The sequence below is a fragment of the Coccinella septempunctata genome, chromosome 6, assembly GCF_907165205.1.
Source record: "Coccinella septempunctata chromosome 6, icCocSept1.1, whole genome shotgun sequence".
NCBI lineage: Eukaryota > Metazoa > Arthropoda > Insecta > Coleoptera > Coccinellidae > Coccinella > Coccinella septempunctata.
The window spans coordinates 10,278,306-10,303,894 of NC_058194.1; the positions used below are offsets into that span (position 1 = coordinate 10,278,306).

The 25,589-nt window shown below is 35.2% G+C and overlaps 1 protein-coding gene across 4 annotated transcripts in view; it reads left to right on the forward strand.

Moving 5' to 3' along the window:
• Nucleotides 1-25,589, forward strand: part of LOC123315826 — a 164,008-nt gene that overhangs the window by 9,837 nt on the left and 128,582 nt on the right. For 3 of the 4 annotated variants that reach the window (XM_044901697.1, XM_044901701.1, XM_044901700.1), the window contains exon 2: nucleotides 14,391-14,509. The exons of the other annotated variant lie outside the window; for it this stretch is intronic. The gene's annotated coding sequence lies outside the window, so the exon portion shown is untranslated. The remainder of the gene's footprint in view (nucleotides 1-14,390; nucleotides 14,510-25,589) is intronic. 4 annotated transcript variants of the gene reach the window in all.

Sequence of the window (25,589 nt, forward strand, 5' to 3'; positions counted from 1 at the left end):
TATGCATTATCTGTTTGCACATCTGTCTTATTGTAAGATTTATTTTCGGTAACAGGATGCAGGAATGAATGAATGAAACCTCAAAGTAACGGTTTCTAGTTACTTCGGTGTATTTTAGAGTGCTCAATTCAAAAAAAATGAAGAACTCTGAAAAAATTTTCTAAATGGCGGAAAACCTTCAATGTACGTGAATTTCATTTTCTGAATGAACACAATTCTCGAACAATTTCTGTGAAGAAATTTCTTCAGAAATCAAACACAACCTTTTTTTCACATGTCCACAGCGAGAAAAGAAATCCACCCGAAATAGTCGAAATGTTTCCAGATTGTACTTCGTTTTATACATAACACGATTATAGAAACAGAATCGAAAAATATCAACCGTTTCTTCACTGTAGTCGTCCAAATATCTCGTAGGAACCACTAACATAATAAAAAAAACTGGTTGGGCTTTGAGCTGTCGAAATATTCTAGATGGTAATATGAATTTATCACAAAAAGAAATTTTTCGAGGACCTAACCTGTGGAATGTAAATTGAAACTAATCGAAGGATATTAATTTTCGTCACCAAGCAACGGTAATTCCAACGCATTGTCAAATTTTGTAAAGAAACGGTGTGATATTTTTCGTTTCTGTTTCCACATTCGTATAAAACCCTTATGTAACAGCCGAGAATTCTCTGGAGAATTCTTTAACAAATTGTCGTAATAAAACGACAGAGATTATTTTGTATGCAACTGAACAGAGAATTCTACCGAAAGTGCGTATGTAACGTTAAATAATTCACGGCAATTATTTTTGAATAGAGATTATAAGTCGAGTAGCTTTAAGGTAATTCAATTACCTTCATGAGCGTATTATTTTTTTTTCTTCGATCGCCTAACTATTAAACAGGATGAATTCATTTTTTGACTCGTGACTGAGTCACTCTGTATAATAATAAAGCGATAAAAAAAATACGCTCATATAGGAAATTGAATTGTCTTTCCAACAAGGTGCTGCTCGACCCCTTTTCCCTATTCGAAAATGAGAGCTGTTAGGGGTTGCGGCTAGAGGGGTAGTGATATCAAACTCATTTGAACACCCTTATTTGTCCCCTTTTCAAAATTTGACCTGTCTGAGCGTTTTTTCGTTAATCCATCCCAAAGCTTGAAATTCGGGGTGAAAAGTTATGGATGGCCCACCCAGTATATAAAGACGATAAAGAAGTGAGTGTTTGTAGTGTCTTTTCGAACGACATCTGTATCATATATGGCACACAGGCTACCACAGTTTTATACCAAATGAAAGCCACAATGATGCAGACCACCAATTTGAAGAAGAATCTTAAAATATTTTTGTTGAAATGTAGATCAAGTCTGGTATTTCCTCAACATATTCTACAGAAGTTCCAGTCGTCGATTCTGAATTTGGAGATTTCTGTTACTGTTCGCGAGCTTGAGATTTTTTATATTAGTTTTAGTAATTGTATGGAGAGGGCGAAAAATATTTTACCAGTTGATATCATTCGTAATTTCCTTCGGGTTCAGGGTAGAAACGAGGATCGTAGATTTCGGGTTATTCAACAGAGAATGCGACTTCAGGGGAAGTAGTACATACGATTCGAGATCAAGACGATCGACATTGGTTGCTTTACGGATGCTACCCCAAATACGAAAATGTGTCACATCTTTGAGCAATAGCCTGTATTACGTACTGAGTCAGTTGAGAAGTAAAAATTATCACGTGAGAGGTAATATTAGGAATATTGAATAATATTCAGCTATTCCTGGCATAAGTCGCTATGAGAATTTCAGCAATATGTGAAGAATTGAATCGCCGATGTCACCCCGTCGATATTTTTATCGAAATATGTCGAAAAACCGTCGAAAAATTATTGTGGAAACAAGTTCCCAGGTGACCAGTAACATATCTGTTATGTTTTCTCGGGAGATCGAATGGGGAACTTTGTTATGTGTTATTTTTCTGTAACCATTACGTGTCTGATACGATATTTGGGATGTACCTGTGCCGTATTTAAATAATATCCACATTTTGTAAATTTCATGTACCCGCTCCAAGATATCCACGTAACATATTTGTAACATTGTTCTTTATTTGCCATGTATTATTTTGAGATCATCGACAGAGCATGACACCATAAGCGTTTTAACTACCTTCGAGTGCGCTGTAAAACGTAAACAAATATGGAGGATTGTGAGAAATGCTATTGATACTGCTGTCGTTTCGATATTTATTTATTATCATTTAGACGTTTTGTCAGTTGAATAGTGGATTACTGAATGTGAAGTGCAGATATTGAACGTTTGATAAGTTATTTGTGTGTCATAGTGATTTTCCAGTGAAATGGTGAATTACTGAAAAGAAAGTGCTGTGGATATCGAACTGTAGGTCAATAAATCATTTCTCGCATTTTCATAGCAGTTCTATAAAACATAATAGGCTATGGTTTTATTATATCCAGCATATAAAGATTATATTTGAATAAATAATGCCTGTTTGATGTAATGTTCGATATAGGTTATTTTCTCACGTGTTGCATGTAGGTACCTCATTTGTAGAAATAAATGAATAAATCACATTTCTATATTGAAAATTTTTTCTTCAGAAAGATATGAAATATGCATATAGTATTCTTATCTTTTTCATAACGCATAACATGGAAAAAATTCTTCTAAAAACTTTTTGACCTAAGCCAAAATATTAACGAACTGTTGATTATTCTTTTCATGGAATGCAGGAAAGTGCAAAGATCAGAAAAGCATGTCCTAATCTTTCTTGGAGAACAATAATCATGAACCCAGCAGTTTGCATGATTTATTCTTTCTAGTTTTATTAACATGTGCACTTATTTGGTAATCTGAAATTTATGAAATATATTGTTTTTGAACATTAGTTCATTCGTTCACATACCTCACCGAACTGATGTGAGATTTTTTTGAAATTTATTTTCAAGAATGATTAATAAACACACACTATTTGAAAAATCAAAATTCGAGTTCATTATTATTGCAATAGTTTACATTAATTTCCATAATTTTTCATCTTTTTGTTGAAAGCGTTTTTAATAACAAATGAAACATAATAAACATAACACATGAAGGTAATATATATAGATCTCCCATGAAACAAATATTTGCATGATCCATGTTTGAACTATTTATGCTCCTTTCAGAAAGGAGATGTGTTCCTTGTTTGAGGCGGACATAGGAGCATAGCTGCTACATAAGCGTTCTGTATTTGTACTCTAAAGGTCGATTCATATTATACGTTCCGCTCAGTTCAGGCCGGCGGAAGGATCATTAGCCGTTGACGGAGGTTGCGTTCATATTATCAGTCACGATCGTCTCAGTCACCTTCCGCTTCGTGTGTCGTGAATCTTCGGTTGCATTCGAATCGACCAGCACTTGACACATGAAGCCTTTCATTTTTATCAAAACAGTACAAGAAGGACCTTAAAAAATATTGTTAAATTATCAGTATTATTATTTTCGTTGTTTCTCTTACGAGTCTTACGTGCCCTATCTCATAGGACGTAAACCCTTTGACTTCTGCTAAAAATAAAATTGCTGCAATTACGCCTGAATGAATGATGTGCTTTTGCATTATTGTTAGACGAAGATGAAGAGCTATTTTAGAATGATATCATTTCGATTATACAGGGTGATTCATATTAGGACATAGGCTAAGGGCAGATTGTTTGGACCAAAATATGGCGATAGAACCAAATATACCTCAATAAAATATTGCTGTGGAAAAAGATAGAGGGCGTTAAAAATGAATTTTTTATAAGGGGAAAGAATAATATTTTCTTCAAAGTTCGAAAGTCCTTTATTGAAAGAATTAGAAAAAGCATAGAAGTAGGGGAAGGACACGTAGAACATTTAATTTAAGTTTATTCTTTTTATGCTACATTGTTTTTAATTATGCTTTATCGTCGAAATAAATAAATAAAATAAATAAGCCGTTACTTCAAATCCCCTTCCGATGCTCTGAACTGTTCAATTGTGTTTTCCTTAAAAACGGATGAAAAAATATACAGTGAAATTATTAGCAAAAAACAAACAAAGGAAAACCCTCGATTGACTGAGCTGAACTGAGCGGTTGCTTATTCATATTATACGTTCAGTCTCATTCAGTCCAACCACGCCCTTCAGCCCATCCGCACAATATTCTCTGGAAGAATACCGTCGGACGGTCGTAAGCGTGCCGATAGGTGCTGAAGAGTCGGAGACGGATAGTATGAATTAGTCCATATAAAACACATTGAAAGATATTTTGGCTGAGCTGAACTGAACTGAGACGGACGGATAATATGAACTGACCTTTAGTGTGATATATCTGTTATAAAACAAGGAGCGCGGGATACATTTCTGCTTCATAACTGTTATGAGATATGGTCACCTGGGTTTTATTGACATTAAAGTTCAAGTTTCTTTTTTCTCAATTAAAAACAACTAATTTTGGTAAAAAGAAACGGGGTGACATCAAGACGTCCTTCAACTTCAATTAAAAAAAACTCAAGACTTCACGTAAGAAATTGAGAGCGTAAATTAAGAACTCGCTAGCCCTTTTGGAATGGAGATTCTTGAGGTGTTACTTCCTCGTAGTTTTCTAGATTGATTGATTCCCAGATTGTAGAGCTTGTTTTGAGCAAAGAAGAGTGGGTTTGTAATGTGAGTGATACTGATGTTCCCAAAAAGGTTTTGAAATTGTTATCCTTGTGTCCAAGTTTCGCGTTCAATGTTGAGCATGGTTCTTTACCTTCAATAACCCTTATAGCAGATGTACAGTTTTGCATCAATAATTCGAATCTTTCTTCCAGAGCAAAAGATATAAAAAAGCACAATTTCTTAACGTTACCATTAATTTTATTCATAGATCGGCTGTACGTCATATGAAACACTGTCCTCATTTCTGCAAATTGGTTGAGACGAAAAAGTTTTTTAGGGGAAGTCCGGATATATGGGTTTTAAGAGTTGACAAAGGCAGTTCCACTGTCATCATAGACAAGCAATCATACATGGAGAAGATTAAATCTTTGGTTGATGACGCTAATGTTTATAAAGAATTGGTGAGGGATCCTACGTTGACGTTTCAGAGGAGGGCAAATTTGTAGGTGAAGACAATTTTTGTGAAGAGACACATAGACGATGATATGAAGAAATCTTTGACTGTATTCTCGGGCCCCAAGAGCATACGGTCTCCCAAAGATACATAAGGACAATATACCTTCGAGACGTGTTATTAGTTATGTTAAGAGCTGGTCGTATAAGATTGCTAGATTTGTGAAAGGTGTTTTGAAACAGGTTATTCGTTATTTCGATTTCAATGTGAGTAGTTCTTTCAAGTAGGTTGACATATTTTCATACCCTTTTTGAATTTATCTCAGTCATCAATTAACTGAACAGACACTTCCTCCCAAAGTTTCTTCGGTATTTTATTCGAGTACTTTGCTGTTGAGGTTTCACATGAATGTCTACTCTTCTGTACCTCACAGATTAATTTTTCAATGTCTATATCCATTTTTGATCGTGAATCACTATTTAAAAAGCCCACATACAGTAATTCACAACAGAATAGAGATCAAGAACCGACTAAACTGTCGTTCGTGTGCGTTGAAACAAGAGAAACCTATATGCCCATCTGCTTCACCGACAATCGTGATGGGTGCAAAAATGGAGCGCGCTCCGACTGTTTTGTAGGCCCGACTGAAAGTTTGCGTTGGTGCATTAACATAAGTGTTCTGCATTTCAACCGACAAAATAGTCGCCCAACGATTGTCGGTCGTGTGCGTTAGGCCTTAAGTATACTTAATAACTTCACAGACTAGTTGAGATTTACTTATGAATGCGAATCGGAAGAATCTTTGCCATTTTTGGATGTATTAATTATCATAGATGCGGATCGTTTGAAAATGAGTTGGAACAGAGAGCCATGTAGTACAAGTAGATTAATAAATTACAGATCTTATCACCCTCTCAGTCAAAAATAGCAGTCATAAAACAGGTTCATAAGAAAATTAAAAAAATTTGTTTCATTGATTTGTTGCCCGAAAACGTTAACCGGTTTAAAAATATGCTGTTGGAAAAAGGAGATCCCACTTAACTGGTAAATCAGTTATTATCATCAAGTTAGAGTCCGATACCTTATGCTCGTGAGCCTGATATTGGCGATGATATGATCCAAGATATAATAATAAAATTAAAAAAAAATGATTCCTGAGACGAAATTGCTGCCAAGATAGGAATAACGGCGGATGAATGTATAAAAAAAATGACAAATCTAATAGACTGTTTCGATACTTTGAAAAGGTATTGTAAACTAGTGAAAGAATCTCCAGTTGCCAGAAAACGGAAAGTTATCGCTAATCGTTCTTGAACAGAAATAGCTTTTCTCCACTTGGTATCTCTTCGACCTACTTTAAGGCCAACTAAATTAATCAAAAATTCGTCAGAAGGCGACATCCTTGTGAAATTCTTATACAATCCACGGGTTTTTTTGAGTCCAACAGTAATTCCTTGCAACCATAAATTTTCCTATTTGTATATAATTGTGTTTGTCACCATCTCCTTTTACGAGTCCTTTTTTTTCTGAATAATGCATTAAAATATAGGCTGCGGCAGCAACGTCCATCTTGTAGATTCTACTCAATCACTGATGCAACGACTATATGTACGGTGCGAAGATCGGAACGATGTAATTTTCTCAGGGCACTCTCTAACATCGTCGCGAACTTTTTTTGATCTCGACGGTGTACGCGACGCGGATCGAGACGGTATTCGGAGCATGTCTGTACGCACCTTTAGATTTTCAGAAGAGATTGGAGAATAGATTATTGTCGGAGATGTGTCATATTGTTGATTGTGATCATAATTTGAATAACCAGTCTGATTTCCATGATTTGAACACGTAATCTAAGCCGAATTTTGGCGCTGTAACCACAGCTTACTATGGTTATGGTTATCTCTGACGTCATAGTTACTGATGACATTTATGTCATGTTTTCGATAAAAATAAAATTCTGGAGGGTAGAGACCCTTCTTGAAGAAGATGTACAAGAAGAATAATGAGAAAATATTCTTTAACTAGTTTAACCTACCTGGTGTATACTGGTGCCTCTCCAAATGCTGTTTTTTGCTTACCTCATTCTTTTTTCATAATTCAATACGTAGTAGTATTTTATAATTTGTTATATGTATGTGTTGTGATGGATCCACCAATGGCAAAAAAATTAAACTATCGCTGTTTACTTCATAGAAGGGAAGTTTCCCTTCTATATGGGTGTGTTCTGTGCTTCGTGAATCCCGCTACCAACGTCTATTATTTGTGTTCTGTGCGTCTCTGCTAAGAATCTATGGCACTAAAATTCATTCCATCTCACTCATTGAAAGGAGATAGAACTACATACCATACTCTTTAACCCATTGAACTCTATGGAAACTCCATAGAGTGCAATGTTTTAACCCTACTCAAGAGGAAGGTTACGTGTAGTTACGTGGTTAACTTCCTGTGACGTCATTGAAACGTCATAGTTACATGGTTATCATCGCCAAAATGTGGTAACCCAAGTAACTACAACCTAACCATAGTTAACCACTAGCGCCAAAATTCGCCTCTAGAAATTTAATTTTATCACGGAGAAAGATTCGAAGACCATCGTGTGTCTATGTTTTTATCGTTGTTGTTGTTCTGTGTTTTACTCGTTTTTGACTACAACTTTGCTGTTGGCACATATCGGTATCATTTGTTGCTGTTCTTCTGGAGAATTATTCGTTTCGTTCAGTAATTGTGATCAAAATATTTTTTTTCAGATCAATACAAATTTTCGAATTTTTGTCACCTTCTCTTTATTGTAATTTTATCTTGATTATATATGTATATGTTACGGCTAAAGATCGATGTGAGCATAAACTTAAGATTAGCCGGCCAAACTCAAGGTTTGTATTCGAAAGCCTGCTGAAGTTTGATAAAGTTTCCATCTGCGCCAGGGAATTTCATCTTTATCCAGCTAATGTGCACATTATCCAAAAGGAAACGGCTAAAAAGTATTCTATACACACGCGGTGGGTTGATGTCTTTTGCTTGTACGTAAAGCGGCTACGTTTTTGTTTCAATTTTTAGTATTGAAATATGCAAAATAGCATCGAATGCTATTTTATTGAGATTTCGTTACATAACGCCAATTAGTTTTCAATTCAACATTTAACGAGTTCTTTTAATCTGTTTATGAGATTAATGCTCTTCACATCGAGCCTAAGCTTTTGTAAATCAATTCACATACAGAAGTTAGATATACAATGGAAGGAATATATTGGGATTTTTGGACTTCGTTTATTTATTGTTCCTTAAGACAACGCCGACGTTTCGAAACTGCTTGTTTCTTTTTCAAGGCTAAAATTTCAAAAAACTTTTCAGAGATCCTTAGTACACGCAACAACAGACATATTACCTAGTTTTGCAAACAATATTGTCGATATAATCTAAAAATTGATATCATGTTTCGAAGAGATCAAATTCTAACATCACAATTGTTTTGTTATCTTATTGCAGGTATTTCAGTTGGAAGACGCGGAATATTGGCTGCGACAGATGACATTCGCGACGACGCAGAAATTCTGTCTCGGTTGGCGTTTTCGTCGTTTCTGTCGGGGGTGGACTCTACAACTTCGGATTTAGTCGACAAAGGATAAAATATACGAAATAAACAAAATATGTAAAAGACACGTAAACAACAATATCAATGACGAACTTCTCAAAAATTTTTTTTGCTGCTGGTATCACCGTGGCCGAATTTTCGTTTTCAATCGTTTATTAGGGTGTTGTAAATTATACTCAGGGGTTCTACATCAACTCGGTGATTTACGGTGTTGTTGCGCTCAATCTGAATCATCTCACTTATATTCCTTCTGTATCCGTTCTTCTCTATCTAGGATCTCCAAATCTTCAAAGTTGAATTTGTGGCCGGTGGTCATTTTGTGGAGTGTGAGTGCTGTTTTGTTGTAATTGGCTATGTTCTCACAGTCTTTCTTATGTTGTTTTATCCTCTCTGTTAGGTATTGCTTTGTCTGGCTTATATAGCATTTACTACAGTTTTGGCATGTTATCTTATATACTGCTTCGGATTCAAATGCATAGGGTGTTTTCTGCTTGAGTTGGGTGAAAAATCTTTTAGTAGTATCTAAGTTGTAGTAGGCGCATCCACTTTTTAGGTTCCTGAATAGCTTGCTAATACGGTGGGCTAAGTGTTGTATGTAGGTACGGGAATTTGAACATGGAGATCACATCATTTGAATGTTGAAGATCATGCATAGTTCTATCTATTATGTATGATAATTATTTTGGGTCAAGATCTTTCTCACTTTTTTTAAATTGGCCTTGTGGAACTTGGTGTGGCTGAGGTTTAATGATCTCCTTATGAGGTTATTCATTATATTGTTCTTCTGCTGCATACTGTGGTTGCTATAGAAGTTGACACAGTCGGTTATCAAACCAATGAGTGTCAACAGATGTGTCAACTTCTATAGCAACCACAGTATGCAGCAGAAGAACAATATAATGAATAACCTCATAAGGAGATCATTAAACCTCAGCCACACCAAGTTCCACAAGGCCAATTTAAAAAAAGTGAGAAAGATCTTGACCCAAAATAATTTTCCAACATACATTATAGATAGAACTATGCATGATCTTCAACATTCAAATGATGTGATCTCCATGTTCAAATTCCCGTACCTACATACAACACTTATCCCACCGTATTAGCAAGCTATTCAGGAACCTAAAAAGTGGACACTAATTGGTTTGATAACCGACTGGTATACCAAACCAATGAGTGACAACAGATGTCTCAACTTCTATAGCAACCACAGTATGCAGCAGAAGAACAATATAATGAATAACCTCATAAGGAGATCATTAAACCTCAGCCACACCAAGTTCCACAAGGCCAATTTAGAAAAAGTGAGAAAGATCCTGACCTAAAACAATTATCCAACATACATTATAAATAGAACTATGCATGATCTTCAACATTTCTCCCCGATCTTCGTGTAGGCCTGTTTTTCTCGAACATGGTATTTTGACACTTGCTTCTATTTTCATTTACAGAGGCTTTGTTTATGCGAAGGAAAATGAAAAAAACACTTGTTGAAATTATCTAGATTCCATGACTATAGCAGTAGGAATAAAGAAACATTAGCATTCCCATTGCATAAAACTGCTAAATTCGAACAATCCCCCATTTACCAGTCCATTAAATTGTTTGATCATCTTCCTAATAATGTTGAATCGGCGAATCTAAATAGATAAAAGAAGTTAGTAAAAGAATTGCTATTGCCTAAATCTTATTATAGCGTTATAGATTATTTTCTTGATACTTTGTAATTCATAAATCTTGTTTTTCTTGACTCATCCTATACATTTTCTACAATGTCTAAAAGGATTAATGAAGTTATGACTTTAGCCTTGCGGCTTTCACACTCCTCTCCAGAGGAAAATTCACTTATCATAGATATCTCAGATATCAAAAGGATTAAGCTCTGTTGGAGCCCTTTCCAGGTTTCGGGCCGTGGTGGTGGTCAGGTCCGGGTCGTCCCTCGGCTTCCTGTCGGAGCAGAAGGTGTTCCTCTGAATTTCCCATGTACTTGCGTACAGTTCTCGCCGTTCCGAGCAGTACCGCCTTCTGCATGACTCTAAAGATATTTTCGTCCAGCTGAAGTTTCCTCAAGTTCTCTAGTAGTTTCTTCGGTATCAGGCCTGTAGATGAAATGACAATAGGGATGGTCTTGATATCTTTCAGCTTCCACTGTCTTCTGGTTTGTTCCTCGAGATCTCTGTAGTTTGAAAATTATTCAGTGTGCCTATCTGAAAGATTGTTATTATTTGGAATTGCCACGTCGATAAATAGTGCTGTGTCCTCGTCCTTATCGAGCAATATGAGGTCTGGTCTATTGTGGGTTATTTTCCGGTCTGTGAGAACCGTGCGATCCCAGTAGAGCTTGTGATGTTCATTTTCCAGCACAGCATCCGGATGGTAATTGTAATATGGAACCTTTTTCGAAGTAGTTGGTGTTTTAGTGCCAATTCTTGGTGAAGAATCTTGGCAACGGCATCATGTCTATTTTTGTACCCCGTGCCCGCAAACTTCTGACATTCCCCGGTGATGTGCTGGATAGTTTCATGTGTCGCACAGCCATAACGACTGCATTTTACTTTCTGCAGAGTGTTCGACGGTTTCCAAGTGTGATCCTGTTGTAGCTTTAACGGTGTAGAACTATCAGCAACACAAACTACTCGATGGAGTTCTGACGAAGCTGCCTTGCTCAAGAAATATTTTCGAAGTCCTTCAATTTCCTGGGACATATGGTTGGACAAATCAACAATTCCTCTACCCCCAAGATGTCGTGGCAGCTCTGTCCGTTCTATTGAGCTTTTGGGGTGATGTTTATTGTGTTTAGTCAGCATCGTCCTTATTTTTCTCTGTAAAGCTGCTAAATCGGTTGTCGTCCAAGAAATAATACCAAATGAATAGCTCAGCGCCGAGCAAGCGTAGGTGTTAATCGCTTTTATCAGATTCCTGCTGTTAAGACCAGTTCTCATTATCCTTCTCAATCTTCGGGTGAACTCCTCCGTTAATTCTTTCTTCATCTGGGTCTGATTGATTTTTCTTGCCTGTTTTATGCCTAGATACTTGTATGTGTCTCGTTCCTTCAATGCTTCAAAATCTGCACCTTCCTTGAGTTTGAACGTACCATCTTTTATTTTTCCTCTCGTTATGTTCAGCAGTCGACATTTTTCTAGTCCAAACTTCATTTTGATGTCTTCCGAGAATCCTACCACCATTTTCAGCATCTGTTGCATTTGCTTTTTGGTAGATGCGAAGAGTTTCAAATCGTCCTTGTAAAGGAGATGATTCAGTTTCATCATTGTTCTACTGCCGCTCTTGATGGAAAATCCGTAGTCTGTAGAATTCAACCTATGAGACAAGGGATTCAGGGCCATGCAGAACCACAGAGGGCTCAGCAAGTCTCCTTGGAAAATTTCGCGTCTTATTGGAAGAGGTCCTGTTGTAATGGAGCAATCTGCTGCTTTCATTTTAAGACTAGTACGCCTGGTTGACATGGCGTTTTTCAGGAACTCAACAATATTGGCATCCACCTTGTGAATCTTCAAGATCAAGATTATTATTATTATCATTATTATTATAAGAACACACATTCAAAACATGGCTGATTTTGATCACAATGATCACAATGATATGATCTCCAGGTTCAAATTCCCGTACATACCACACTTATCCCAGCGTATTAGCAAGCTATTCAGGAACCTAAAAAGTAGATGCGCCTACTACAACTTAGATACTACTAGAAGATTTTTCACCCAATACAAGCGGAAAACACCCTATACATTTGAATCCGAAGTAGTATATAAGATAACATGCCAAACTGTAGTAAATGCTATATAGGCCAGACAAAGCAGTACCTAACAGAGAGGATAAAACAACATAAAAAAGACTGTGAGAACATAGCCAATTACAACAAAACAGCACTCACACTCTACAAAATGACCACCGGCCACAAATTCAACTTTGAAAATGTGGAGATCCTAGATAGAGAGAAGAACGGATACAGAAGGAATATAAGTGAGATGATTCAGATTAAGCGCAACAACAACGTAAATCACCGAGAAGATGTAGAACACCTGAGTATCATTTACAACACCCTAATAAACGATTGAAAACGAAAATTCGGCCACAGTGATACCAGCAGCAAAAAAATTTTTGAGAAGTTCGTCATTGACATTGTTGTTTACGTGTCTTTTACATATTTTGTTTATTTTGTATATTTTATCCTTTGTCGACTAATATCCGAAATTGTAGAGTCCACCTCCGACAGAAACGACGAAAACGCCAACCGAGACAGAATTTCTGCGTCGTCACGAATGTCATCTGTCGCAGCCAATATTCCGCGTCTTCCAACTGAAATACCTGCAATAAGATAACAAAACAATTGTGATGTTAGAATTTGATCTCTTTGAAACATGATATCAATTTTGAGATTATATCGACAATATTGTTTGCAAACTAGGTAATATGTCTGTTGTCCCGTGTACGAAGGATCTCTGAAATTTTAGCCTTCAAAAAGATACAAGCAGTTTCGAAACGTCGGCGTTGTCTTAAGGAACAATAAATAAACGAAGTCCAAAAATCCCAATATATTCTAACCATAATGGACGATAACTCAAGAACGTTAGATAAACAGTTTCCCACAGGACAATAGGAACGTGGTTAGTCAATTGGCCTTTGAAAAACCAAAATGTGACCTCGAAAGGATATGGAATATTAGACAGTATTAGATAAAAAGCATTTTTTCTGTGCACAAAAGTATATTTTACCTACCATACAATAATTATGTTTATGCAATTTTCTACGAAATGGAAAGGATAGTTTCTAAAATGTTGCAATTTCTTTCCAACCTCAATATTTTTGCAAAAAGAACAAAAAAAACTATGAACATGAAAATAGTTGAAACCACTTTTTGTAGCTGATTTTGTTAAGTATTTCTTCCCAAGTCATTGAACATACGGAATCCAAAATACGGCCTGTCGCCACCCTAGATGAATCATCCCGGAGGATTCAAGTGCAGTCATCGGTCATCGTAAAGCTTATCAGCGAAATAATCCGGTTACCTACGAAAAAGATTGGGAACTGCTACTTATATTTCTCCAGAATTTAAGCTTTGGTATTTTGATGAAGAAGTTCGCGGCACCATTGTTGTTTTCATTCTCTATTTTTACTCATTCTATTCCCTTCAAATTATGAATGATAACAAGATAACAGATAACCATAAACTTTCCCTCACACTCAAAATGTCGTGTTAGACTGGAATTTTGTCATCTGGCGTTTAGATTTTTAGATTCGCTAATAAGAATGCGCTGAGACACAGTGGAAACAAATATAATGTTCATTCTCAATATCTCAACTGCTTAACTAACAGAATGCTTTTGTGTTATTGAAAATATATAAAATTCGTACAAATAATGCATTGCATTGATAGTTTGTTTCTATTACTATTTCTTTACATTTTTTAATTGCCAAAAATTTGCGCTCCTCAAGCCTTGCCAATAATCTTCTTTTTTTTCTATTAGCTTCTACATTTTTATGCGATGCCCTGTGATAACACCTAAGTTTAGCCGGCTAAAGATAGAAGAAACTAACATTAGCAAATACTTGAAGCTAAACCTAACTTTAGCCGGCTACTCTGAATTTATGTTAACACCTATCGTTAGCCGTAACATACATATCAACTTTGTTGTAGTTATGTTTTAGTGTTTCAGACCTTCACTGTTTTTGGCGTGTTTCTCATTATTGTCTTGTTCTTAATTTTAGCGCTGATGAAGAACTATAGTTAGTTCGAAACTTCGGCAAGATCTTGGTTTGCTAGGTAATAAAAGTGGTCTACATACCCAAGATTTTTATTATATCATATATGTACGGAGGACAGAGGAGTGAGTATTCGTATTTAACCGTTAGAGTTTCCCATAAATATTGGTTGCAAAAATTGATTTTCTAGTACCTAATTGAACGATCGATATCTGCATCTCCCTGATCCACTGTTCAACTGACAAAATGTCTGAAAAAACTAAAAGATCCACTAATCAAAACGACAGTGTAAACAGCATTTCTCACAATCCTCCATATTTGTTTACGTCTTGCAGTGCCTTCTTCGGTAGTTAAAACACTAATGTTGACATACCCTCTCCATGATCTGAAACTGATACATTTCAAAGAACAAAGTTCCAAATATGTTTTGTATAGACCATGGGTCGGGAACATGACATTTACAAAATATGAATATAATTTGAATACAGCACGCGCACATGACTAGCCAAATTGCCATCGTCAAGGCCTCCAAATGGAGTACGCTCCACCAAAGAATACTGTCCATGATTTCCGTCTCATTTAACGTCGTCAGAGCAACATGGCTTCTTCTCCAATGGAAAAACGTCTGGAATTGATGGACTCTTGTTCAAGAATGGCACGCGCTACTGAGTACTATCTAGTTACACAGACCGCCACCCAGTATATCCGATCCAATCCCCTCCAGATATTTCAAAAGACAGAGACAAGCGGTTTTCGCGACCATGTATCACTATTTTGTAGAATTTTTATAGCTACAAACAGACCAACTATTTTCGTTCCTGAAATACAGGGCGACAACGAAAATATTCACTTTTGGAGATGTTATTAGTTCTCAGGCCCTGTATAAGATAGAAAAGAAAATAAATGAGGCCTGCTTATAATAGATATTTTTACAAGTCAGTGGCATATTTGAATTTTTTTGAGAGCACTGCTTTCAAGATTGGGCGCAAACTTGGTATTTTTTAAACCAGATATATTTTAACCTCAAATTTGTGCGATTTTTTTCTGAATACATTGATGTATCACAACCTGATCTTTAATGAATTTCAGCTTCAAATGTCAGAAAAATCCATTATGGGGTATTTGTTTATTTAATAGTAGGCCATGAATTCTTTCACACATAAATAAAAGTTGAACATGAATGAAAGTTGAAATGCATAAAAAAATTTTGTTTATTACATTCATGGAAACTAAGTCACAAACGGGGTCAATACAATTCAATATACAGGGTGTTTTCTAATTGAATGTCAATATTTATGGGGGTGATTTTTGAGGAAAAACTTCAAATTGACTACCTTATTGGACACCACTTTATTGGACTCAACTGTCACTATTATTCTATCAAATAAATATACTAGATGCAAAGAACACTTTATTCAAGGGAGAAGAATTGAACTTCGACCTAAAAACAAAATTATGAATTACTATTCTAAGCATTAGTGTGGGAGTGAATACTGAAAACACATGCATTGTTATTACAAAAATGCATGCCTGAGGAAGTCGAGCTCGAAGTGGAAGTACAGTTTTCGATCTTCAATACTCTTGATGCAACTTCTTCCTGGCCCAATATTCTGGTAGCAACACTCATTTTAGTACTTTCCGATTCATCTATGTAGTCCATAGGGAAGAACTTTTGTAAGCTTTCAGTTCACTATTGAAGTGATCAGATTACTGTCTTCTGTCGATTTTACAAATTTCTTCGTTTTACACCACTCGTTATTGGCCGCATACCTACATATTTTCATAAGCATTTTTAGATTTAGTGGGTAAGAGAGATTCTTTGGCGCTTCGGCTGAATTTTCTACGGTTTCTTCTCCAGCACTATCCATTTTTTGGATTATTTTGACGTTTGTCACAAAGTTAAGGAAGTAAACAACTGTGTTTACTAAGGTTGCTAAGGTCGCTGGTTACTAAGGTAAGAAAATCAAAAGCACACATAATGTTTTTCAGTAATAAGCCATTTCAGAAAATAAAATTTCTGCATTGCAGTCGAACATAAAGCTTTGTATACAACTCGTACATAATCAGGCTTTAAGGACTTGCCCAAGTTATTATTATTGAAATGAAAGTATTAGCGGCATGCAGACAAGAATTGAATTCTGAAAAAAGTACCACCCAGAGTACCACCTATAACATTTCCAATCGCTTTCGAACGCCGGAGTTCGAAAGTGATAATACTAACATGTGAATTCTGAGGATAGTGGTAGCCAGACAATGCAGATGGATCCTCACGTCAGCCCGGGTAGCTCAGTTGGGAGAGTACCTGACCGGTAATCGGGGGGTCGTAGGTTCGAATCCTGCTCTGGGTGGTACTTTTTTCAGAATTCAATTCTTGTCTGCATGCCGCTAATACTTTCATTTCATTATATTTTCAGACACTAAACTATCATCACAAGTTATTATTATTATATAACTTATATATTATTATTATAAACTTTTGGACTCGTACAGAAAGACCTAATTTATGTACTTGTTACATAAATAGCTATTAAATGCCCTAAGGCGAATTGACACTTTATGTGGTTTATGAATAAGACAAACTGGACGACAGTTTGCACAAATTTATTGGATTTATATGTTTTTTTTTTCGGTTTTTCAAGTAATTTTCTGATTTGATCCTGTAATTACAGTTTTTGATGGTTAATCTGTACCGATATATGTTTTTTCCAACATTTTTGAGATTATGTAAAAGGGTGATACCTATTCATTAGTTTATCTTCAAAATATAATTGAATGAATAGTTTTGAATCACTTGGCGTTTTGAAAAAATGATGAATTTGTGAAAGAATTCATGACCTACAATAATACCCAGTCAACCAGAAATGTAACAGTAAGTCGCAGGGAGTACCCAAAAATATCGCATTGAAGCGCTTCTTTGAGAAGTTTCATGGATGTACTTAAGATTTCACATTGTGGACATTAACGTCCGCATATTGTTAAGTTTGCGAATTCCGCAATTTTAGATCCCTAGTGGTTGCATGTAACATCATATCGAGATGTTCCGATGAAGTGAACATAGCTACTATTATGCGACATCCCAGGTGACCATATCTCATAACAGTTATGAAGCAGAAATGTATCCCGCGCTCCTTGTTTTATAACAGATATATCACACTAAGAGTACAAATACAGAACGCTTATGTAGCAGCTATGCTCCTATGTCCGCCTCAAACAAGGAACACATCTCCTTTCTGAAAGGAGCATAAATAGTTCAAACATGGATCATGCAAATATTTGTTTCATGGAAGATCTATATATATATATATATTACCTTCATGTGCTATGTTTATTATGTTTCATTTGTTATTGAAAACGCTTTCAACAAAAAGATGAAAAATTATGGAAATTGATATAAACTATTGCAATAATATTGAACTCGAATTTTGATTTTTCAAATAGTGTGTGTGTCTCGCATCAGTTCGGTGAGGTATGTGAACGAATGCACTCGTGTTCAAAAACAATATATTTTCATAAATTTCAGATTACAAAAATTAGAGCACACGTTAATAGAACTAGAAAGAATAAATTACATCATGCAAACTGCTGGATTCATGATTGTTGTTCTCCAAAATTGATTAGGACATGTCTTTCTGGTCTTTGCACTTTCCTGCATTCCATAAAAAGAATAATCAACAGTTCATTAATCTTTTGGCTTAGGTCAAAAAGTTTTCAGAAGAATTGTGTCCATGCGTTGTGAGAATCAAAAGAATACTATATGCATATTTCATATCTTTCTGAAGAAAATTTCTGATATAGGTATATGATTCATTCATTTATTTCTACATATGAGGTATATGCTCGGGTATATGCAACACGTGAGAAAATAACCTATATCGAAATTTACACCAAACAGGACATTATTTATTCAAATATGGTTTTTATAAGCTGGATATAACAAAAACATAGTCTATTATGTTAACTAGGACTGCTATGAAATATGAGAAGTGTTTTATTGACCTACAGTTCGATATCCATCGCACTTTCTTTTCAGTAATTCCCCATTTCACTGGAAAATCACTATGGCACACAAATAACTTATCAAACGTACAATATCTGCACTTCACTTTCAGTAATCCACTATTCAACTGACAAAACGTCTAAATGATAATAAAAATACATATCGAAACGACAGCAGTATCAATAGCGTTTCTCACAATACTCCATATTTGTTTACGTTTTACAGCGCCCTCGATGGTAGTTAAAACGCTTATGGTATCATGAGCTGTTCATGATCTCAAAATGATACATGGCAAGTAAAGAACAATGTTACAAATATGTTACGTGGATGTCATGGAGCGGGAACATGAAATTTACAAAATGCGGATGTAATTTGGATACGGCACAGGTACATCCCAAATATCGTATCAGACACGTAATGGTTACAGAAAAATAACACATAACAAAGTTCCCCATTTGATCTCCCAAGAAAACATAACAGATATGTTACTGGTCACCTGGGTTCTCTCTGTTGATATTTTTGAAATATTGAATCTGTGATATTTTTAGAACATGAAATGATGTGTTGTGAATAAATTTTGATGAACTCTACCCAGCGACTTCTCTAAGAAAAACTTTCAGTAACTGTCTGAAATGTTCTATTTATCAGCACGTGGTCTCGAGATTAACTCATAACCTAAATCTCGCTATGCAAAACGTGGTGTGATGTGTTTCGTTCTGTGACTGCGTTGTGTTGAGAGAATGAACAAACAAAATCTTTACGAATGAATTTTTAGAATAATTTTTTTAACCGAGCTGTTCTATTATTAGATTTCGTTTTAGTTAAGTGTTACTTGACGTTGATTGATTAATTAAAGTGCAGTAAAAGGTGAGTAGGTATATAACCTATTGAAATAATGACTACATCATGATCACTTCATGGCCCTCTTATCCTCCCCATTTTTGCACCTTTGTAACGTTCAACTTTCAACATACCTCATATGAATTTAGGTGATAAGTAACATTCACAACCTTCAAAATCAAACTTGGAATTGATTTGAATCATCGAGAGAATTTCAAATTTATTACTATCAATACAGCTCTGATTTTTTCTTCTTCAGCTGGACCATGCCGTTCCTGAAGTGGAATGAAGATTTATAACGAGATATATGTTCTTTTTATTATATATTTGGATTTGTATGAAACATATTAATCTTGAATAAAAAGATATCAGTAATTCATATAGTTGTTCAATTTCCCTTTTGAGGATGAGAGCAGAATGCGAAATATATGTAGGTAAGAGTAAAGAGTAAACACAGGGTACAAATGAGGCGTTCAGAGCTGAAGAGGCCCAAGCTACATTTTTTCTGGAATTGAGTTTACGAGTATATAAAATTTTGATTCATTTTCAGGCAGTTCTTACTATTAATTCAATTTCAGAAAAATTTTAGCTTGGGTCACTTTTCCTCGGAACGCCTCGAATATGGAGTGCAAATTGATTGCCACGATGGTAATTATCAAATTGAACATGAATATAACTTCAATAGAGGATACACTTTGGTAGTTTATTCTGTCAAAATAATCGTTCCAAAAAACCTCCAAAATGAGGAGTCGCAAAGTTGCTGTCTAGGGTGCTTTTTTTACACCTACATGTGATGTACTGGGTAATTACCCGCGATATGCGATGATGCGGACATTAAGCACTCTCCAGTAAGTACTGGTGGCCTTTTTTTAAATCAACATTGTGAAGTCGCATTTCCACAGTGATAATTCCCAACAACTTCCCTGTGACTGTGTGACTGAAACTGGTTGACTGGGTAAATATCGATTTTTCTTTCAGATTAGGTTGTGTACATCAATGTAATTAGAAAAAAAAATGCAAGAAGTTGATTTTAAAATATATAGGGTATCCCATTTAAAAAATACCAAGTTTGTGCCCAATCCTGAAAACAGTGCTCTAAAAAAATTTCTCAAATACGCCAATTACTTTCATGTAAAAATATCTATTATGAGAAAGTTTAATTTTTTTCTATGTTATACAAGGCCCGAGAAATAAAACATTTCGTTTTCGCCTGCATTTGAGGTACAAAAGTAGTTGTCTGATTGTGGCTTCAAAATTTTACGAAATAATGATACAAGGTCGCGAAAACCGCATGTCTGTATCTTTAATTATAGCAGATACAGTGCAGTCTCTACCAAAATGTTCAACATTATGAATGAAACCCTATTCGACGTATGTCATTGATAATTGTGACAAAAGGGATCTTAGGTAAGTTCGATAATGGCATTTCTATGAAATAATAAATATTCCATAACCAGAATGACAATTCGAAAGCATTTGAAAGTTTTTTTTCCTGGATTTCAATGAAAACGGTACAAAGTAATACCTTACTCCGCGGTACCGGGGACACAGCTGGCACAATATCTGAAAACATGGCTTTGGCTTCGAAATGGTATCCGGGTGGATCGATCGGACTCTGGCGAACTTCTGTATCAGTGACGTCGCGTCGCTTTGATTATTTCCTCGGTTGAAATTTAACGTTGTATGATACATTCTACTCGAATATTTTCTGAAAGAAGATTCCATTATGTCATAAAAACTAGTTAAATGTCCAAAAATAAAAATAACCAAGAATTGTTGTTTCCAACAAAGGAGATGGGATTCCTACGGCGTATTTTCCTAATACAAGCCATATTTTGGCATTCTACTCGAATACTTTCTGAAAGTAGATTCCATATTGTCATGAAAACTAGTTATACGGGGTGATTTATAATTATTGGGACATAGGCTAAGGGCAGATTGTTTGGACCAAAATATGGCGATAGGACAAAATATACTTCAATAAAATATTGCTGTGGAAAAAGATAGAGGGCGTTAAAATCGAATTTTTTATAGGGGGGCAGAATAATATTTTCTTCGAAAGTCCTTTATTGAAAGAATTAGAAAAGGCATAGAATTCGGACGAGGCCACGTAGAACATTGAATTTAAGTTTATTCTTATTATGTTATTTTGTTTTCAATTATGCTTTATCGTCGAAATAAATAAATCGTTACTTCAAATCCCCTTCCGATGCTTTGAATTGTTCAATTGTGTTTTTCTTAAAAACGGATGAAAAAATATACAGTGAAATTATTAGCAAAAAAAAAATTCAACTTTAACGACCTCCATCTTTTTCCATAGCAATATTTCATTGAGGTATATTTGGTCATATCGCCATATAATGGTCCAAACAATCTGCCCTTAACCTATGTCCCAATAGTTATGAATCACCCTGTATAACTAGTTTTCATGACATTATGGAATCTTCTTTCAGAAAGTATTGGAGTAAAATGCCAAAATATGGCTTGTATCCTGAAAATACGCCGTAGGAATCCCATCTCCTTTGTTAGAATCAACAATTCTTGGTTATTTTTATTTTTGGTCGTATCGCCATATTTTGGTCCAAACAATCTGCCCTCAGCCTATGTCCCAATAGTTATGAATCACCCTGTATAACCAAAAATAAGAATAACCAAGAATTATTGATCATATCAAAGGTGATGGGATTCCTACGGCGACATCATAATACAAGCCATATTTTGGCATTCTACTCGAATATTATCTGAAAGAAGATTCTATTATGTCATAAAAACTAGTTGAATAACCAAAAATAAAAATAACCAAGAATTGTATTTGGGATTCCTACGGCAACTTTTCCCAATACAAGCCATATTTTGGCGGTTAAGCGTCTTAATCGATGTCTTTGAGCCTCTTAAGGAGTGACGTCATTATTTCTGTTGTCGCAAAAATAGAATATCCCTGATGGTCATTTGTCATTGTCATGAAGACAGCGAATCGAATTGTGAATTTTTCGATTTCTGTTGTTTTGGCAAATGGATTCATTATTTCAAAAATATTCATATATTCCAAATGCGCAGAAAGTGCATTATTGGCAGAAAAAGTACTCTTCGCTTCTAGAAATTCAATCAAAATAAACAACAAATGCTTCATTTGGCAAAAATATGGCTAAATTATATAGGTATGGTGGTAAGGTATATGTAGGATCCAGCAAGTTATGTTGAAAGTTGTGGCATTGGGAAAATAATTTGTTTTATCAAAATGATCGCCAGGAGCTGAAGAGTGCTGAAAAAATTGAAAAATCTAATAAACGTGTGTGTTCACGCCAAGTGATAAAGATAAATATCGCGAATTCATTGTGTATGTTTCGTTATTCAGATGTGAACCCTTCCGTATAGAAGGACGAAAAGCTGAATTCTACCCAACAGTGTAGCAAAATGAAAATTGAGAATTGAAATAGCCAAGCCAACTTAATAACTTATGTGCCGCCTGGAAACAACAGCATTTAATATTAATATGTCGGGAAATATTTAGTGGTCACAAAGTACTGGCGAATGATGGAAAAACATTGAAAACTTTCGATAGCTAAAGAAAAATAATTATCGTACACATAAAAAACAGCTTATTTTGTCAGGATCGTAGAGCATCCTAAATGTGTACCAAATAATGCTCAATGTTCAAGACAAACATTTAGAAAGAGAGGTACAACTTGAGGATAGATTAATCCAGACATACCTATAACATGTCAGGTTCTCAATGCGAGAGAGACCTATACAAAAGATTGAAAAATCTGCCAGGTAGAGAAGTGAGAAAATTGTCGATAAAATTTGCAGATTTTGAGTGTGTTCATGATGAAAAACAGATTCGAGAATCGGAGGAAATGACCAATATCATGATAATTGTTCGATGATCAAATTTGGTCAAAATTCAATATGTGTCGACGAATACAGGTATATATACAGGTGTCCCGGATAAAATGGGAAACATTTTAATGTGAGATAGAGAACACCTAGGAGGATCACAAAAAACCTCTATATGTATCTATATCTATTAGTTCTAGATTCTGATTTACAGGGTGTTTTTCAAATTTGAATGGAAATTAAAACGACTCTATCTTCTGAACAGACTCACCGATTCATCCGAAATTTGGGATGAAAATAGCTTCCATGAGGTTCCTGAAAATTGCATTCAAATATCATTAGATTTGCATGACCGCGAAATCACTCTGTACAATAAAATTCATGATTTCCTTGATATCTGCATAAACTGTAAGATTAATTTATTTCATACAATTCGCCAAATAATATTTCAAGGCTTCATCCAGGTTGCCGAGGACTGGTTTGTTTTTTTTTGATAGTAACAATAATTTTTTCAAGAACTAGATCGAAAAACCAAGATGATAACCTTTAGTATCGTTCCAAAAAACTATATGATGAAATTGATGGTATCGGTCAAGAAACAATTTCATAATAATTTTTTCTCTCGTGTCGATATTTAACATCCTATTCATCACATAGCGAACTGAATTTCGAATCTTTATGAATTTAATTAATTCAGTATACATTATTGAATGTTACTTTTAGTTGCCATTCTATCGAATACATTAGTTTGCTGAAGCTTAACTCAAGGATGGGTCTTTAACAGTTTTTTATCTTCAAGTCATTTGATTAGCAAGAATAAACTATAGTGTGATGAATAAGAAATAGGTAAAATAAAACAAAAACTAAGCGGCTCTCATTGTCTGTTCGAAATGAAGGGCTTCCCATATAAAATAGCTGATAAATTTATTCAGATGGAAGGCCTTCATTTCGAAGAGACAATAGGAGCCGCTTATTTTTTATTTTTCTTAACTTTTTCTTATACATCACTTAGCATATTCTTGCTAATTAAATTGAATAATTGTTAAAGAACTATCCTTGGGTTAAATTGATTAAATTCATAAAGATTCAAAATTCACTTCATTATGAGATGAATAGGATGATCAATATCGACACGAGAGAAAAAATAATTGTTACTATCAAGAAAAAAAATCAGTCCTCGCCAACCTGGATGGTGCAGGCAATATTATTTGGCGAATCGAATAAATAAATCTTACAGTTTACGTACTTATCGGAGAAATCGTTAAATTCATTGAACAGGTTGATTTCACGAACTTGAATTGTCCAAATGTATGTGATACGGTCCTGCAAATCGAATGATATTTGATTGCAGTTTTCTGGAACCTCATTGGATGCTATTTTCATTCACCTCTAGGTTCCTGCAGGTAGAGGAGGCTAAATGGAGGTTCAGAAAAATATACTTTATATTTAGTAGAAGTCCCTCAGTTTTCGAGATATTGAAGATTTTCGCAAAATCAAGGAAATTACACTCTTTGCCATTCGTTTTGAAGGCAAGACGTCGAATGATGAAAGGAATTTTTCAATCTGTTTTTTTAGATAGTATTTTTGGGGCAAATGCAAAGTTTTCTTCTCAAACAAAGAGCTAACTCACTTTTTCTGTTTTGCTCAATTTTTGTCCTAAGTTTATACTAGCGTGGCGTGAAAAATAATATGCGGTTACCTGAGTGCCAAGGCAAAAAAAAAACATGCCTGTTTCATTGAGATTTCGAAATGGTATAGTATAATTCTCTGTATTTCCAGCATTAAATACAAAATTAATTCCTATTACAATCATTTGAAGGATAATTTAACGTACACCTTGTTTTTAAAAGTTTCATCAACTCAAATGCGGCATTCAAGCAGTAAAGCAATCATTCTTCAGAAGCATGTATAAGAGTTCATAGGGGTTACTTAAAACATTATTTGTAAAACTCAATTTGATGAAACGACATTTTAAAATTGTTATTTTGTTCCGTTTTCTTTCATTATTAAACCCCACAGTTGTGAAATCAATATAATAATATTAAATGTGACTTGTGACCTCCTTACGGGCGAATTCGTCTGTAAGGTTTTAACATTCTCCCCCCCTAGATATAGAGTAACTAGTTTTCTCCTAGCTCTAGTCAGCTATCAAGTAACATCTGAGATTTTTTCCATTTTCGTCGGAGGCAACTGGATTCTGGGTTTAGGCGTATTAGTGAATCTCCACATGATGATACGAGAAGGAAGTTAGGGGTTAGGGCTTCAAGATCAGCTGGATCACTTATTGATACCCTAGAATCAAATTAAGTATATGTTCAGCCTCCAGGGCGTCCGAATCTCAATTCTCGTGTTTTCATCACCAAATCGATATTGTCTCCCGTTAACATCATCCCGGCTACTGTAGATTTTGCTTCAGCTCTCAAGCACCTTTGAAGTTTCACCATGATTTCTTCATTTGAAAGGTCACAAAGGTCACAAATATTTTTGAACTGTTTATAAAACAGAGGCCATTTCTATAGATTGCCATCATA